The sequence below is a fragment of the Candoia aspera genome, chromosome 1 (genome assembly GCF_035149785.1).
Source record: "Candoia aspera isolate rCanAsp1 chromosome 1, rCanAsp1.hap2, whole genome shotgun sequence".
In the NCBI taxonomy this organism is placed as follows: Eukaryota; Metazoa; Chordata; class Lepidosauria; order Squamata; family Boidae; genus Candoia; species Candoia aspera.
The window spans coordinates 284686167-284704677 of NC_086153.1; positions in this window are offsets into that span (position 1 = coordinate 284686167).

Sequence of the window (18511 nt, forward strand, 5' to 3'; positions counted from 1 at the left end):
CTCATGTTCTACTGTTTGTGAATTTGCTATGTGGGTTCCAGGGGATTTGTTTGGATTACTATTATTCATCAACTTTTTGTAGACAATGAGAACATTACTGAGCTCTTAACTCAACTGACTGGATCCAAAGGAATGAGCAGCCAATCTCCCATCTTATTTCCATGCTACCTGATAAATGACTTTTTATCAGAATACTTCACCACGTAACGTGTGTGCCTGATGCTAAAAGAAGGAAAGTTTTTTAGCACCAACAGATATTTCCAAGAGAGCCAGTATGGTGTAGTGGTTAAGGCACCAGAGACTAGAAACTGGGAGACCATGAGTTCTAGTCCCACCTTAGGCACAAGGCCAGCTGGGTGACTTTGGGCCAGTCACTCAGCCTTAGGAAGAAGGCAATGGCAAACCGCTCCTGAAATATTGCCAAAAAAATTGCAAGCACTAGTCCAAGCAGTCTCCAAGAGTCAAAAATGACTAGAAGGCACACACACAAAAAAACTTTGAAGAGGACTTAAATTATCTATCTTGATCTGAATCATTATTATGTCCTCTTAGTTGGGCCATTCCTGACATCAATCCTGAAAAAAAAGTCTTCATGCTTGACTTATTTGTGTGGTATTGCCATTGCTTCCAATCAGCTTCAAGCATGAATAACTTGAAAAGGGTGGGGTGGGAGATAAAAGTGGTTTGGAACACACATATTCCTAAAATCAATCCCTAAAATATTTCATAAGCAATCAAAACAGGTATAAAAACAATATGAAAGCACTATTTCATAAAGAAAAGGGATTATTCATCATTCTGATATATTTCTAATTCCAACATTTAAACAGTTTCTTAATTGTTAACACAATCTTAAAACAACCAAAACAGTGCCTATATACATGAACATCACCAGATGGAGCACACAGAAATCAAAGTGACCATAGTATTGGTACAAGAAGACGGAAATTGTAACACCAGAGATGTGGCATTCATAATAGCAATGAACACACCACTGAGAGACCTAAAAGGCCAGGCTGAGGACAGACTTCCCATCCTGGAGAAAGTCTATCTATGTGGTTGTACAAGTTGACAGCAACTTGACAGCACCTAATCAATCAATCAATCAATCAATCAGCTTCATAAAGAGAAAAAAGTATATGTATTATTCCAACTCTAAACAATTTATTGTCTTCACATTTCTTCTTTGTGTATGATGCCTGGCTCATCTGAGTGGTTCATACCAGTTTTCTGAGAATGTCAAGAGTCCCACAGTTTCATATACCGTTCTCTCAATCTTTGTGCCTATTTTGTTTTTTTTCCAGAAAACATTCTTTCTAATCTGTTCCAAGTTCTGTGTGTATTTGAACAGTTTCACAGCATTGGAACAGGTATACTGCACTTGATGGGTAAACATGTAAACATATTGTGCATTATTTAGCTGTTTCTTTTTTTAAAAAACTCTCTATTCTTGTAGTCATCACTACATCTTTGCAATAATTATTGAGCCAAATTTCAGATGGTAGATACAAATGTTAGCATTATAAATAATGCTAGACACTTTGTAGTATATTTTCTCCATTAGGTATTTCACATAGGTTTTAAAGAAAATTATTATGGTTGTACGGAATATTTATAAAATAATAGAGTAGTTATATGTCTGAGCTACACTATATGGAGCAGTATATGATACTAAGTTCTCCTACACCATTAGAATTTGAAGACGATAACAGATGGTGATCTACACTGACTAGCAGTGAGATCAATGACAAAAGTAAGAGTTTTTGCTAGTTGTGTAGTTTGTCTATGGAATTTAGAACCCTCTAAAATCAATGTTTGAGATTATGTTGGAAGTTTATCCATGTAAAGCTCCCTGTGGATGTTGCCTCTTCAATGCATGGAGGGCTGTGAGGATAGGCAGTGGGAAAGCACTAGAAGGGTGGGTCCAATTGACTTATTTTCATTCTCCTCTTGCAATACTAATTCTAAATGCATGGGGTGATAGAATTCTGAATAGGAATACTAAGGAACTTAATTCACAATGCATGTGATGGGCTCTACTTATTTGTTTGTTATTATTTATAACCCAATTTTCAGCCAAGATTGAATCCCAAAGCAGATTGGTTGGTTGTTGTGGTTTTTAATTCAATGCACAGGCACAATATAATTAGAGATGCTTGGGTGTGTACATAACAGAAGGCAAAAGCAATTTCTTCTGGATTCTGGCAGCTGATATCATAAAGTGGGTCAGCTAATTTGGAGTGTAGATTTATATCCTGAGTAGATACCTGAAACTGAACTGACCCAGGAGTTTCCAACAGAATGTGTCCTGTTCAAAATAAAACTGTTGGTCTACTTATAGGTGAAACAAAACCTTTGCTAGGCAGAAAACAAATTGTGCCCTTTAGGTAGAATATCTGGTTCACAGCAGCCACTAGAGATTAAGAAACACATGACAGATGAATGGACATGGACATGGGCATGGGCATCCTCACATATACTAGTACAGAATGGTGTAACATAAGAACTGTGATGAAAAAAGCAGTCTAGCACCATCACTCTGGTATGGATACTGAAACAAAAATCAATATGTGATATGTGATAAATCAAATTGCAGCATCACAAAACCATGCTGACAACTCATATTGTCATATTGTCAAGTTAGTAATCAGCAGCTTACTCGACCTGGTGTCACCCAAACTTGTTGCATTGCAATTCTTATTATTCCTTCTCCAGCACATCTGGGTGTCACCTGGCTGAGGGATGCTGTATTACCCTGTGTCCAATATTTGGGAAATATTGGCACAGAATGCTGACAGTTTAAATTTTATGGATGTTCAAAAACAGATGAGATGACAGGAAATACTGATATCTTATTAAATGTCATTAGATGTCTGCAAAGGGCCCAGGAGGAGAGCCTTTTCTGTTGTGGCACCTGTCCTCTGGAACGCAATACTTCCAAAGGTCAGATTGGCCCCATCCCTGTTGGCCTCCCATAAGACCCTGAAGATGTGGCTCTGTGCCCAAGCCTGAGGGCCCTGTAGGCTGGTTATGTTGAATGTTGAAGTGTGGCTTTGTGGCTGCTATGGATTTTATATTTTTGTACATGTTTTCATTTTAATATTGTAAGCCACCCAGAGTCATGTGTATGAGATGGGCAGCCATATAAATCCACTAAACAAACAAATTATTCAACAATGTCTCTTGAAGTTTTTATATATTAAAATAGTGTCTGGCACTCACCTATAACTAAGAAGACTCAGTGACTGTCACATACATATGTAATATATAAATAATGGCCACTGAACAACTTGGGGCTAATCAGATTATCATAATCAAAATGAATATGCTGAAAGGAAGAAAACTCATCATGTGTCCCATTCTGAGCTCCTTGAAGAAAAGACATGGGTCATATCTATAGCAATTGAGTCCCTAGAGTCCCTCCCACCAGCCTGGATTTTACATCTCTCTTGGATTTTATTTATTTATTGTGTTTTATCATAATTGTTTTATCTGCTTTTAATGTTTTATGTTTTGTGTGGGATTTTATTTAAACCACCCAGAGTCCCTCTTCTGGGGGAGATGGGCGGTGGCTAAATTTGAGTAATAAATACATAAATAAATAAATTGTTCTATTGACAATTAGGGATTTTTCAAACACTTCTGTAATATGGCATTTCTAAATACACATGAACATAAAATATAAAAATATAGGAACCTTGCTTATTCTCAACTAAGCTATCAGTCCATCTAGCTCAGTGTTGTCTACATTGATGGGTAGCAGCTCCTCAAGGTTTTAATCAGTTCCATCTGGAGATGCTGCAAACTGAACCTGGAATATTTTGCTTGTAAAACCTACTTTCTGAAGCTGAGCAGTTCATAGATAGGCTGTAACCATAAACCTCATTAAAGATGAAAAAATAAAACTATTTTAATTGGCATTTCAATATAAAAATGCAAAATGAAATACAGGCACCTTTTGAAATTCACATAAATACCTATCAGACTATTCCCTTTCAGGAAAGCAACATTATGTAAAGCTCAGAAAAAAAAATGTCTGTATGTGTCAATACATGGATATACCCCTTAGCTGGTGGGATGCAGGTAACAATATGTTGGTTTCAAATTAGTCTCTAGATTAAATATTTTAGCTTGCATAAAATAGCATGGGCTTGGGGTAAAATTCAAAAGCATCAATTAATTGTTCTTGTGGGCATGCTGGCCAAAATGTGCCAGCCAATACAATCCTTACCATTAACAGGAATTTATTTATTCATTTCGTAGTTTTATATGGCTGCCAATCTCAAATGCATGACTCTGGGTGGCTAACAATATTAAAAATGATTTTAAAATATACAAAAATTATAAAACCCATAGCAGCCATAAAAAAATTATAAAGCTACAATTAAACATTCAACATAACCAAGAAATGGGCTCAGATAAATGCCTCCCTGATTCACTGGGGTATAAGAAGGAGGGGAGGGGAGGCACAATCAGATTTCCAATCAATCAAATCTTTATTATGGTCGTAGACCATCAAATTCTGTTATTATAGCCTCTCTAAATAAAGTATAGTTATAGTCTTCCTATAGAGTTGATTTTCCAGTCTGATCTTCCCAGTCGGCTTTTAGGATCAACTATGAACAGTGAAGGACCCACCAGTCAAGAAATATGCTGCAGGCTAGCACTTGGTAGTGTAGCAAAGAAGGTCTTGGAAAAGATATTCAAATGTCAGGATGTGTCTATATCTACAAAGATCATAAATGTGCAGGTAATGGTTTTCTGTGTACCACTTTATGGAAGTGAAACTTGGAATTGAAGAAGTAGGATAATAGGAGTATTGATGCTTTTGAACGTTGGTGTTGGAAAGGACTCCTAAGAATGCCATGGATAGCCAAGAAAACAAACCAACTGTAGAAAGTAAAGAGGATGGCCTTGATGGAGAGAGGGGAGATCTATTACCAAAGCAACAAGGAAGGAAACATTGCTCATCTGAACAATTAAGGAGGAATGCGAAAAACTTCTGACAGAAACCTCCCTAATTCACATTAGGATAAAGGGGGAGGAGGTAAACCATAATCAGGCTTGCAAGATTGATGTCAGCCCCAAGGGGTAGATCAGACCAAGTAATCAACTCCACATTAAGACTAAAACTACTCTTATTAATATTGGCTATAGTAAGAGAATCTTGCTACTAGTATTTGGAGGCATCTTGTCCCTAATTGCAAGGTAACATTGAGTTTTTTAGATTAATCATCCTTAATAGACCTACCCAACCACCCCCCATAAATTTATGTAAACCCCTTTGAAAGCCATCCAAATTAGTGACCATCACTACATTTTGTGATATTAAATATTAGCTGGAGAATGCACTAAGTAGGCAGCCTTGGACTTAATTTTATAACCTGCAACCTAAATTTGGCTTCTGGTACTGTCTAATTACATTTTCCAGTGTCACCTGAACTATTGCCTCTCCTCAGCACTATCCAGCAGCTATCTAGCTGTTGCTAATATGAGGAACATATTAGACTTGGTTTTAAAAGCTTTCTAGACAGAAGGATTTATACCGTATAGAAAAGAATTCTATGATTCAGTGATTCATCAATGTAAGGAAAGATTGACTATTTTTACTACTTTAATAAAATGCAGCTATTTTGTCCTTAAACACCTTCACAGTATCGTTTAATTTCTAAGCTTCCCTGGTAAGAGTTCTCTGTATTTAAAAAAAACCCTGCACTTTCAAACAAATTTCACTTTGGCCTTTTCAGCAATGCCTTGCAAATTTCACCACTTTTCCTCTCATACAGTTCTTCAAAAGATACCTTAATAATTGCATGAGAGTGAGAATGAATCTGAAGAGCATTCAGGCAGCTAATATGAGTGCATTTGTAAAGGCTTTGTGTTATAAACCCAGAATAATTCTGGAATGACAACTATAGTCTCTTCTCCAACCAGAGGAATGTCTTATATTATGAAAGGAATGATTTTCATAATCAAGTCTGCTTTTTAAAGAGGACTCAGCATAGTTTCATTTCTATGGGGATAAACCCAAGAATGTTTTATGTCTTTTGTTATACTTGTTAAAGGTCTTGAATCTAGACTGTAGTAGCAAAGAGTTCAGACTGTAGGCTTTAAGTTCTGTTTTCTCCAGTAGATGTCACTTGCAGTACATAATAATTTATGTAAAAAATAAGAGTAGTGTTTGATCCTTATGCATTTGAAAGTCTTTTTTCAGTGTTTGTGGTTTCTTACACAGGCAATAAATTTAGGCATTTAGGTTCTTTAAACACCAACAGTGAAGCAAATTAGTTTATTTCCAGTTTGATTAAATCTGCATTAGCTTGAAAAACAAAAACAAAACAGAAGCAAATACACTCGTCTGAAATAGGACATCTGGACTGCAATCAACAATCTAGTCTGGAGAAACTTACATTTAAAGTAATTTTATTCACTTAAAGAATTCTATTTGATTGGGTTTTTGAATCACCCTATATATTAATAGTGAATGTACTACGGTATCTGAGTGTGCATCCTCATATATACCTGCAAACTTGGCAGAATTTGCAGAAGTATATATATATATCTAAAGGGGAAAGACGGAACTAATGGAAAGGAATAATCCCCAGACCAGCTTAATGATAACTGTATGGGCCATGTAGACTAGTGCTGACTGATGGGAAAAAGAAAATGAAAATTGAAGCACGGAATTTAACTGGAGTGGCCTAGAAGACAGCATGAATGGCTCTCTGGATTTCTGGATAGGGACACTGAAATGTTATTATTACTGAATCTCATTTGAAAATGAAAAATAGCAGGCATGAGTGCTGACTTACAGGTGCAATTGGAACCCACAGATATGCAAAAATACAAAAACTATTTAGGAAAAAGGATGCAAGGTGCAATGGAACTTAGAATCAGTCATAACAACAACTGAGCATGTTTACTGACGATAGAATATTGAGCATTTGTTGAGGGAGAGGGAGACAGAAAATTGGGCAAGTCACAAAATGGAAAATCCTGAAAAAAGACTGGCTGATGGGCTGAAACAGTGAACAGAATCACTCCAAACTGCAACATACTGTTGTAACCCCCATTGCAGAAATGCAGACTGTAGGAGGAGAATTGATTGTGACACTGACAGTTATGAATTAGAAGTTTTTACTTAGAAAGTAAACTGAGTTTACGGGAAAATATTCATCTTTCAAAAAGAGCTTGACCAGAGTTTGAGGTTGAAACCAAAGGATGCACTGTTTTCTTGCAACCTTCTCTAGCGGGCAAGATTCAACTGTGGCACATTTCCTGTGGGTGATAAAGGGAAAGGTATATCATACAGCTACATACTGTTTTAACAGGGGGAAAAAACTGAAAGAAGAAAGTAAGCCACTCTGCTCTGAACCTGTGATAGTCAAAATGGGACACAGTCTTTCTTGCAGTCATTTATAGGTCATCCTTTTCACATATTGTAAAACTTGCTTTAGTTTACTTGTTCTCCAACAAACAGTGTAACTGTTACCTTCATCTTATATAAGCCTTCACTCTTTGGAGATACTAGATTTTAGTCAGCATTCATTTATTCTCGCTTTGTGTTTGTACACCTATATTTTTATAAGCAACAACAGGAGAAGAGAGAAGGTAACATATCCTGCTTAGGTCAATCTTAGAAAATTCTCTTTATTTTCCCTTCCATAATCCACCAGAAATTTAAACGCTGCATGTCTTACATATCCACGTATTTTATGCAGCTGTTTAATTCCTTCAGCAGTAGTAAAACCATCACTGAAATCTTTTTTAATTACTCAACTAGGTTGCCAGCTATTTTCTGCTATGAACTCCTCTGCTTTTAGCAGCTGTGGGAGAAGCAGAAATTCAGTAGTTCCTTCTTTCTTATATGGACATGTGCAAGGAGAAAAGAAATTCATTTCCCAAGTTTCTACTTATTCTGCTCTTAAAAGCAGAAGAATTAACTCCTTCTATAAGTGATCTTGTTCCAAGGCAGTTTCATCCATAGAGATATTGTATCTGGATTGCATAAATCTGGCTGACTGCTAGATGGCAGTAGAAAGACCCACAAAACTCTAATAAATTCAAATAAATAAATGTGGTTGTCCACAATAATTGCCCAGATTTTTGCAGTCCTCGTACAATAGCCCTAATTTATGTGGCCAAGGCTACTGACTACTGTGTTTCTGCATGGCCAGAACAGAGAGCCAATCTTGAATCCTTGTGGTATATTACTATATAGTATATAAGTTGCAAAAGCATCTGTGCTGAATAAATATATGATATATGGGTGCAGGTAAAACATTTCACATATAGGTAGTCTTTCTGGTTTGAAGAAGACAAGTTGTTGTGCAGTTCATCTGTGGGCATAGAGGTGGCTCTGCAGTCCCAGTCTGGAAGCTCAGAGTCTAGCACAATAGTGGCACTGGAAGTCCATTGTTGTAAAAACTGTGGGTGTTATTCTGTGATGCCGCTGGTGGTTTTCTTTCAGTTTTTGGTGGTGCCTGTCTTCAAAGCTGGTGGAGGCTTCATAGCACAGGGCTCACCAGCAGGTCCTATCGGTAGCCACAACTTCTAGTTCCCTTGGCTGGATGTCACAGTGGCATAGGGTTTCCTTCACAATGTCTTTGTAGTGCTGGTAAGGCATATGTTGGTTGTCCATTCTGATGACGTGTCCCACCCACGGCATATGGGTTCTAATAATGAGGGACTCAATGCTGGTGGATTGCGCGCAATCCAAGACCTCCAGGTTGGAGACATGGTCTTGCCAATGAATGCCAAAGATGGAGTGGAGAGCGTGCTTGTGAAATTTCTCCAATTGTTTAATGTATCGTTGGTCCAGGACTCACATCCATATAGGAGAGAAGGGATAACTGCTCTGTAGATTTTCTTCTTTGTGGAGATATGAACATTGTGTTGATTGACCACTCTAGTATGCAGCAGCTCCAGAGCCAGGCTGGCCTTGCTGATCCTGGAGTCAATTGCTTTGTCTAAAGACCCATCACTCACAATTATGCTGCCAGGTATTTGAAGCTGTTTACATTTGTCAGTTGGGTGTCATCAACAGTGATTTTTGCTTCTATGGGGTTGGTATTTGGTGTGGGCTGGAAAAGTACTTCAGTCTTATTCAGACTGATAGTCAGGCTGAAGAGCATAGCAGCATCTAAGCATTTGTTCAGCATCAACTGTAGATCACTGTCTTTGTGTGCCAGGAGCACGGAGTCATCAGCAAAGAGAGTTTCTTGAATAACTGGATGGAGGTACTTCATCCCAATGTTTAAGCAGCGAAGATCAAAGAGAGAGCCATCCAATCAGTACCTGAAGTACACTGCCTCCTTCAGATCCTGGACAGCAGGTGACAACATGCAAGTGAAGAACAGATTGAGCAGGATTGGGGCTAGCACACAACCTTGCTTCACCCCATTGGAAATGGCAAATGCAGCTGATGTATCACCATTGTAAAAGACCTGTCCTGTCATTCCATCGTGGAGTAGCTGAATCAGCTTCACCAATTTTCTCGGGCATCCATAATGTCTCAAGATGATCCAGAGGGCCTCCCTGTTTACAATGTCAAATGCCTTTGTCAGGTCAATTAAGACAAAGTAAAGAGATTTGTTCTGCTCGATGCACTTTTCCTGGACTTGTCTGACAGCAAATATCATGTCTGCTGTACTTCATTCTGTCCAAAAGCCACATTGCACCTATGGACAGGGCTGCAACTGGGGGGGGGGGGCAAGAGGAGCATGTTCCCCAGGTGTCACATTGGGGGGCACCAAAATGAGCACTGGGGGCACCAAAATGGGCACAGAATCTATGTTTGCCCTCACAGACCTTAGTTGTGAGCCTGCCTCTGGAAGGTTCCTTTCCGAGACAGTGACAAATCTTTTCAAAAATCTGGCCTGTGATGGATAGCAGTGAGATACTGCTATAGTTTCTGCAGTCTGACTTGCTTCCCTTATTTTTATAGAGAGCCATGAAGACGTCACACATCTCCTCTGTGAACCAGATGTCTTCCAAGATGTCTTGGAATGCCTCTAATGCATTTGGGTCTAGTGCTTTGTAGATCTCAGCTGGAATGCCATCCTGCCCCATCACTTTATTTGAGTTAATCTGAAAGATCACTTTCTTGATCTCATCAGTACAGGGAGGGAGGTTCAGGGCATCAGAGACTGGAAGATGAGGAATCTACTGTAAGACATCAGGATCAACTGTGAACGGCCTATTGAGCCAGTTAGAAAAGTGTTCAGCCCAGCAGTTTTTCAGTCCTTCCTGGTCTTTGATCATATGTCAGTTAAAAGTATAAATAGATCTCTTCAAAGAAGCATAGTTGCACTTAGCCCTATTGAAATGAATGGAATAAACAAGGGAATTATCACTAACTTGTGTCTCAGCAAGGTATATGACTGATTTAATTTTCTTTGCATTAAAGTCAAAGATCTGTGAGGTTGTCTAGGGCATCCTACAGACTCACTCAGAGCTATTTACAGGTTTTTGTTTTGGTGTAACTTGCTAGAAATTAATGGATTTGCTACAATGAAGCTTGGAGACTCAGACTGTAAACCTATTAAAGTTACTAATTACAAAACAGTCCTTAAATGTCTGCTAAGAAGCCCCTTTAAAAATGAGTAAGGCTTAGTCTCAGATAACTTGGAACAGAATTACAGTTTAAACACTTAAATCTTTGACATATCTTCTCAGAAATACAGAAAGTCCCAATTAGATTTAGTACCAGGAATATAAATATAGGATTGCTGTAGAATTTAGACATACATGATTTGTAAATTTTCCATAACTCCATAATTTCATATAGTGTTAATTGCAACCTCCCAGTACAGATGTTAAGGAAACATCTTTTATTTTCATGTGGATATAGTAATATATCTTCAGCAAAGGATCATTACCTTGTCGTGGTGCTGGAGCTTGAGCACCTCAATGATGCCATGAGCTAAACCGTGAAGGGCAACCCAAGACGGGAAGGTCATGACAGAGAGGTCAGACTAAATGTGATCCCTGGGGAAGGTAATGGCAACCCACCCCAGTATTCTTGCCGTGAAAACTAAATGGATCAGTACAACCAGAGATATGTCGGTATACCATCGGAAGATGAGACCCCCAGGTCGGAAGATGGTCAAAATGCTACTGGGGAGGAACAGAGGATGAGTTCAACTAGCCCCAGACGTGATGACGCAGCTAGCTCAAAGCCGAAAGGACGGCTAGCGGCCGACGGTGCTGGTGGTGAATGGCGAATCCGATGTTCTAAGGATCAACACACCATTGGAACCTGGAATGTAAGATCTATGAGCCAGGGCAAATTGGATGTGGTTATTGGTGAAATGTCAAGATTAAAGATAGACATTTTGGGCGTCAGTGAACTGAAATGGACTGGAATGGGCCACTTCACATCAAATGACCACCACATCTACTACTGTGGACAAGAGGACCACAGAAGAAATGGAGTAGCCTTCATAATTAATCGTAAAGTGGCTAAAGCAGTGCTTGGATGCAATCCAAAAAACGATAGAATGATCTCAATTCGAATTCAGGGCAAGCCATCTAACATCACAGTGATCCAAATATACACCCCAACCACAGATGCTGAAGAAGTTGAAGTAGAGCAGTTCTGTGAGGATCTGCAGCACCTACTGGACAACACGCCAAAAAGAGACATTATTTTCATCATGGGAGACTGGAATGCTAAGGTGGGCATCAAATGACACCTGGAATTACAGGTAAGCATGGCCTGGGAGAACAAAATGAAGGAGGACATAGGCTGATAGAACTTTGCCAAGACAACTCACTCTGCATAACAAACACTCTCTTCCAACAACCTAAGAGACGGCTTTATACATGGACTTCACCAGATGGACAACACCAAAATCAGATTGACTATATCCTTTGCAGCCAAAGGTGGCGGACATCTATACAGTCGGTAAAAACAAGACCTGGAGCTGACTGTAGTTCAGATATTCTAAGGAATATGCAGTGGAGGCGAAGAATTGATTTAAGGGACTGGACTTAGTAGATAGGGTCCCGGAAGAACTCTGGACAGAAGTGCGCAACATTGTTCAGGAGGTGGCAACAAAACACATCCCAAAGAAAGAGAAAACCAAGAAGGCAAAATGGCTGTCTGCTGAGACACTAGAAGTAGCCCAAGAAAAAAGGAAAGCAAAAGGCAACAGTGATAGGGGGAGACATGCCCAATTAAATGCAAAATTCCAGAGGTTAGCCAGAAGAGATAAGGAATTATTTTTAAACAAACAATGCGCGGAAGTGGAAGAAGACAATAGAATAGGAAGGACAAGAGACCTCTTCCAGAAAATCAGAAACATTGGAGGTAAATTCCAGGCAAAAATGGGTATGATCAAAAACAAAGACGGCAAGGACCTAACAAAAGAAGAAGAGATCAAGAAAAGAGGGCAAGAATATACAGGAGACCTGTATAGGAAGGATAACAATATCAGGGATAGCTTTGATGGTGTGGTCAGTAAGCTAGAGCCAGACATCCTGAAGAGTGAGGTTGAATGGGCCTTAAGAAGCATTGCTAATAACAAGGCAGCAGGAGATGACGGCATCCCAGCTGAACTGTTCAAAATCTTGCAAGATGATGCTGTCAAGGTAATGCATGCTATATGCCAGAAAATTTGGAAAACACACGAATGGCCATCAGACTGGAAAAAATCAACTTATATCCCCATACCAAAAAAGGGAAACACTAAAGAATGTTCAAACTATCGAACAGTGGCCCTCATTTCATATGCCAGTAAGGCAATGCTCAAGAACCTGTAAGGTAGACTTCAGCAATTCATGGAGCGAGAATTGCCAGATGTGCAAGCTGGGTTTAGAAAAGGCAGAGGATCTAGGGACCAAATTGCCAATATCCACTGGATAATGGAAAAAGCCAGGGAGTTTCAGAAAAACATCTATTTCTGTTTTATTGACTATTCTAAAGCCTTTGACTGTGTGGACCATAACAAATTGTGGCAAGTTCTTAGTGGTATGGGGATACCAAGTCATCTTGCATGCCTCCTGAAGAATCTGTATAACAACCAAGTAGCAACAGTAACAACAGGCCACGGAACAACGGACTGGTTTAAGATTGGGAAAGGAGTACGGCAGGTTTGTATACTCTCACCCTACCTATTCAACTTGTACGCAGAACACATCATGCGACATGCTGGGCTTGAGGAATCCAAGGCTGGAGTTAAAATCGCTGGAAGAAACATTAACAATCTCAGATATGCAGATGATACCACTTTGATGGCTGAAAGCGAAGAGGAACTGAGGAGCCTTATGATCAAGGTGAAAGAAGAAAGTGCAAAAGCTGGCTTGCAGCTAAACCTCAAAAAAACCAAGATTATGGCAACCAGCTTGATTGATAACTGGCAAATAGAGGGAGAAAATGTAGAAGCAGTGAAAGACTTTGTATTTCTAGGTGCAAAGATTACTGCAGAAGCTGAGTGCAGTCAGGAAATCAGAAGACGCTTAATCCTTGGAAGAAGAGCAATGACCAATCTTGATAAAATAGTTAAGAGCAGAGACATCACACTGACAACAAAGGTCTGCATAGTTAAAGCAGTGGTGTTCCCCGTAGTAACATATGGCTGCGAGAGCTGGACCATAAGGAAGGCTGAGAGAAGGAAGATCGATGCTTTTGAACTGTGATGTTGGGGGAAAATTCTGAGAGTGCCTTGGACTGCAAGAAGATCAAACCAGTCCATCCTCCAGGAAATAAAGCCGGACTGCTCACTTGAGGGAATGACATTAAAGGCAAAACTGAAATACATTGGCCACATAATGAGAAGACAGGACAGCCTGGAGAAGATGCTGATGCTAGGGAGAGTGGAGGGCAAAAGGAAGAGGGGCTGACCAAGGGCAAGGTGGATGGATGATATTCTAGAGGTGACGGACTCGTCCCTGGGGGAGCAGGGGGTGTTGACAACCGACAGGAAGCTCTGGTCCATGAAGTCACGAAGAGTCGGAAGCGACTAAACGAATAAACAACAAATAGTAATATATACATTAATGTATCCTGCCATTATAGAATTGAATATTTTTCTTGAAGCACAACTCTGATGTCCTCTAATTATTCACCATATCTTTTAGAGTCCATGAGTAATATTAGCTTTTAAAATAGGTCACCCTTTGCCACTGGGTCATACTTTACCATTTTCATTACATTATCATTATTTCCCTAATTATCCTGCCTCAATCTACTTTTGCATTGGCTACCTTATCACTATATAGAAATTAGGTAATGTAGCTATGTTTTGTATTACTATGAAGTGCAGGTAATATAATTGTATCAACTGATCCAAAAGGCAGTGAACTTTCTAATTTAGGGAAGAAGAAAAGGACTGGTATCATTTGATCACTGTGTTTTTTTATATCAGGAAATGGGCTGAGTTCTTAAAATATAATGAGTTGGATCCGAAATTACTCATGAATGGAAGAACTCCATATCCCTGTTTTTTAACAGAAACAAGGAACACTTTTTGCTTATGTTTCCTTCATTGTAGGCCCAGTGCTACAATTACTCCTACACTGTGGAGTATTGGAGAAGCTATTAAAGACAGCTTTAAAAGGAAGAAGCCCTTTGGGCAATGGATGATCACACTGCACGTGTTATTGCATATTTGAATTTTATCTTGATGTTAGGGGTTTTTTTATCATGTTTTGTTTTTATGATATAAAATGCTGGGAATTACTTTTGAGTTCAGCAGTACAAAAATAAAATAAATAAATATTATAAAATAGATTTTTCAGAGCTCCAGGAAACTACAGAGGAAAAAAGAATTGCAAGAAATTAGGTAGCATTGTCACAGGGGGATTGGGGGAAGGAGGCAAAAAAGTCAAGATGGTGACTACAGCTGCATGACACACCTACAGAAAGAACTTTGATTGTGTGGGCATGCCTGCTGTCTTGATCTGTTTTAACCTCTCCTGCAGGTATCCCTGCCTTATCCATTAGCAAACACTAATAATACCTTTTCCTTCAAAGTGTCTAGCATGTGCCCAGATTCTAGCATCTCTGTAGCCAAAGTTGAAAATATTATTTACTTGTTCTAAAAATGTAAAAATAATCTTTAAATTATTCGGTCATCTTTACACTGTCTCCTCTTGCAGCTGTTTTCATGCACGATAGAGAGATAAGAGCAATTGAACACAGAAAGGTATAGTAGCTGGGTAACAAGAATACAAGTGACTTTAAGGAACTGCTCCAAAAACATATGCTAAATACCATTTCAATTAAAGGCCACTTTACATAGAAAAATACTTAAAATTCACCTTAACACTGGTACAGGTGGGAGAAAGGTCAAGTCAGTATTTGGGGAATCAGTAACAAGGGGACCCATTCTCTTGTACACATCAACCTAACATATATTAATGACAGCCATTCAAAAAGGACAGGAATAGAAAAGAAACAGAAGTGCATAAGGTTTCAAAATAAATAGGTCAGAATTCATATTCAGATTTGTACCAGACCATGAATTCTAAAATCTGATCACCCATGTTTATTTTTGTTTGTTTTACTACTAAGTTTACAGAACTTCAGTTTGCAGGTCCATTTCTCCAATTGTGCTGAGAAACTTAGGCTGCAATTCTACGGTCCCTGCAATGGCCATCTAAGGATCATAGCAACATTTGGCGTCCCCGTCCAAAATTTAAAAAAGGGATCTGACCTTGAATGTTTAAAACCTTCTCTGCCCCATTGCCCGACTGAAAGGATGGTTTTCCTGATGTGAGAAGTTCTAATATTGAAAAGAGGAAAAAGGAAGCATTGGCAAAGGTGGGGCAGGGGAATAGTCGGGGGATACGTGTACCCTGCCCATTGTTCTTTTTGTAAGTTTAATCTGAAAAGCCGTCCATAATAGCATAATAGCAATTGTCTGTTCTAAGCCTCCCTGGGAAAACTGTGCACACTGCAGTAGTCAAAGAAGAATGACACCAAAACATGAATAACTGTTGCCAGATCTGACTGACTCAGGAAGAGTCACAGGAGGGCACCAAGTAATTATAAAATAACATTCCTCCAGTACTAACTTACTCCAGTATTAGCATTCTGTAACTGTTCTTTATTCTGTAATAATGCATTCTCCTTCCCAGTAGAAATAACTACTTTATAAATGATGACTGTAAGTTAAAAAGCATCTATTCCACAGGTCATGTTAGAACAAGAAATATTAACCCATTTAAGTGCTCAAAATATTAAATAGTGTTTAATCAAATATTTGTTCCAAAAATCTGTTCCATCCCTGGTTCTGAAGATGTAAGTAAAATGTTTTACACTTTGGAGAGTGAGTCCTTTTTAAATGGCCTTTTCTTCGGTCACAGTTCAGATTTATAAAGGCATACAGTATCTGCCTGGAATTTAAATATGGTGCCCAGAAGTATATTTTGATATTGGAAAAGCACCAGAGACATTTCATTTTCTGACAGGCCCATCTTGGGGATTGGTGAGGACACAAGGTTATCCTTTTCCAAAATTATTTGACATCCAGGTTTCCCCTTCTGTAATATTTTGACATGGGTTAATTGCCAACTTCACCTATTAAGAGAAGCTCAACAAGAGTTGTACAACTTTCTTCTTAAAGAGTTAAGTACCATCTCAGTTTATTTTCATTCTGATGTCATCAGTTACTGTGTCTGAAATTACCTGATTTGACCCAATAAAAATGTTGCATCACAATTATCCCAGTATGAAAACTGAATCCCAAGCAGCTGAGGAAATGCAAGACAACACATAGTCATTTTTTAGTTTCAGTGGGTAAATGATTAAAACCCAATGCAGCAAAATTAAGTTACTGTCAATGAGCAGTGTTTCCTCCTGATACTCCAGGGTCATCATTATTTTTATATTTGAAATTCCAAGCATTGGTTCTTTAGTCATGCTGAAAGATGGCCCTTATGAAATAGCTTGGATTGAAATGGCTATCTTGGCTTTCTTTGAAAAGATTTTGCTGCACTCCAACAACTGCACTAAACATGTATAACTCACTGGATGCTTATTCTCCAGTAAATAACAGTTGGATCATTTGCAGTGGATGTAATTTTAGATCAGTACCTGGATCAGCAAATATACCTTCTACCAAAGAATGGTTACAATTTATTTATAAATATTTTTAGGCTGTCTTCAGAATGGTTTGCAAGCTAAAATTAAGCACAAAAAAAGAGCACATTAATTTTTTAAAATTCTTTCCAACCCAATAGACTGTTGTAAAGAACTTATGTAACAGGATCAAGGTTCTTTTATGTCTGCCTGTCTATCCAGATCCAAAACCAAACTTTCTAAAACCAGAACAGAATTTGGTATTATGGGAGAAGCCAACAAAAGAAACACCAAAATTGAAAATGAGCCAGATTCAGCCAGAGGCTGCAGAGACCAAAAAAAAAAAAAACCCTCTGGGGCAGGCAGTTGGGCAGTGGTTCAGAAGTTGCCGGCTCCAAACTTTCAGCCTCTTCTTTCCAGTCATGTGACCCAGAATGATGCTATTTTAAGGGGTTGGAAAGAACTGCAGAAGCCCTACTCTGCATGCTTTCCCTACCTTGTCTATACCTCTGACCACCAAAGTAATAATCACTCAATTATACTTCACATAGAGGCCATGGCAGATGCAGCAACCCCATGTGCAGGGAGAGCCCCACAGAGCAAAATAAATGAAGGAAGGAGGAGGGCTGGATGTTAGAACAGAGAAAATGAGACTTGATTTCCCTGTAGTGGCTTGGCATTAGGCTCAGGTATAATACGGTTTCTTTGGTTTCAGTTTAATGTGATGTATAAAGTAGACTTTGTGTTAAGCCCATAATATATATCTGTGTTGTGTATGAATAAGACCACTGTGACATTCAACAAATCATGGTTTAAGTAACCATGGTGGAAAACAGTGTAAGAACACTCAATAGACAGGGAGCAAAGTTAAGGATTATTATTCTCTGTGTGTATGCTTCCACGCAGTGGAATCGTACCTTACTGGATATTAATTGGCTTGTCTGTATTTGCTCATAATTCTTTTTTTACTTTAGCAAAGCAATCGAAGACAATAGAGTTTGTCCAGTCTAAATAGATGTAAAATTATTTCTCTTAAATGAGACAAAACAGTGGTATTTGATCAGTTGGCAGATTTTGAACCCTGGGATGAATGGAACATAAAATTACAAAAAATATTGATGATTTTTTATTTACTACCTACACAAAATTTCACCCCGTGATGAGAAATTGTAACCAAAATTTACCAAGTATACTCTGAGTCAAATTGCCATTGATTGGCTATGTGTTTTTGATACTCTCTTGCTCTAACTTTGTTCATAAAGCTATTTTGAATAATTTCTGACTGCCAATGATTTGGACACATTAGTACTATTACCAGTATTAGTATTAGTATTAATTCAATTCTTGCATATGTTTTTTTTTGCACGTATGCTTACTTGTGCTAAGTCTCTTAATTTCTCTCTTTATGTACATCGAAAGAAAACTTGTCAGAACTAGATTTTTTTGTCTCCATTGGCTACCTTTTCTGCTAATACATGCAACAGG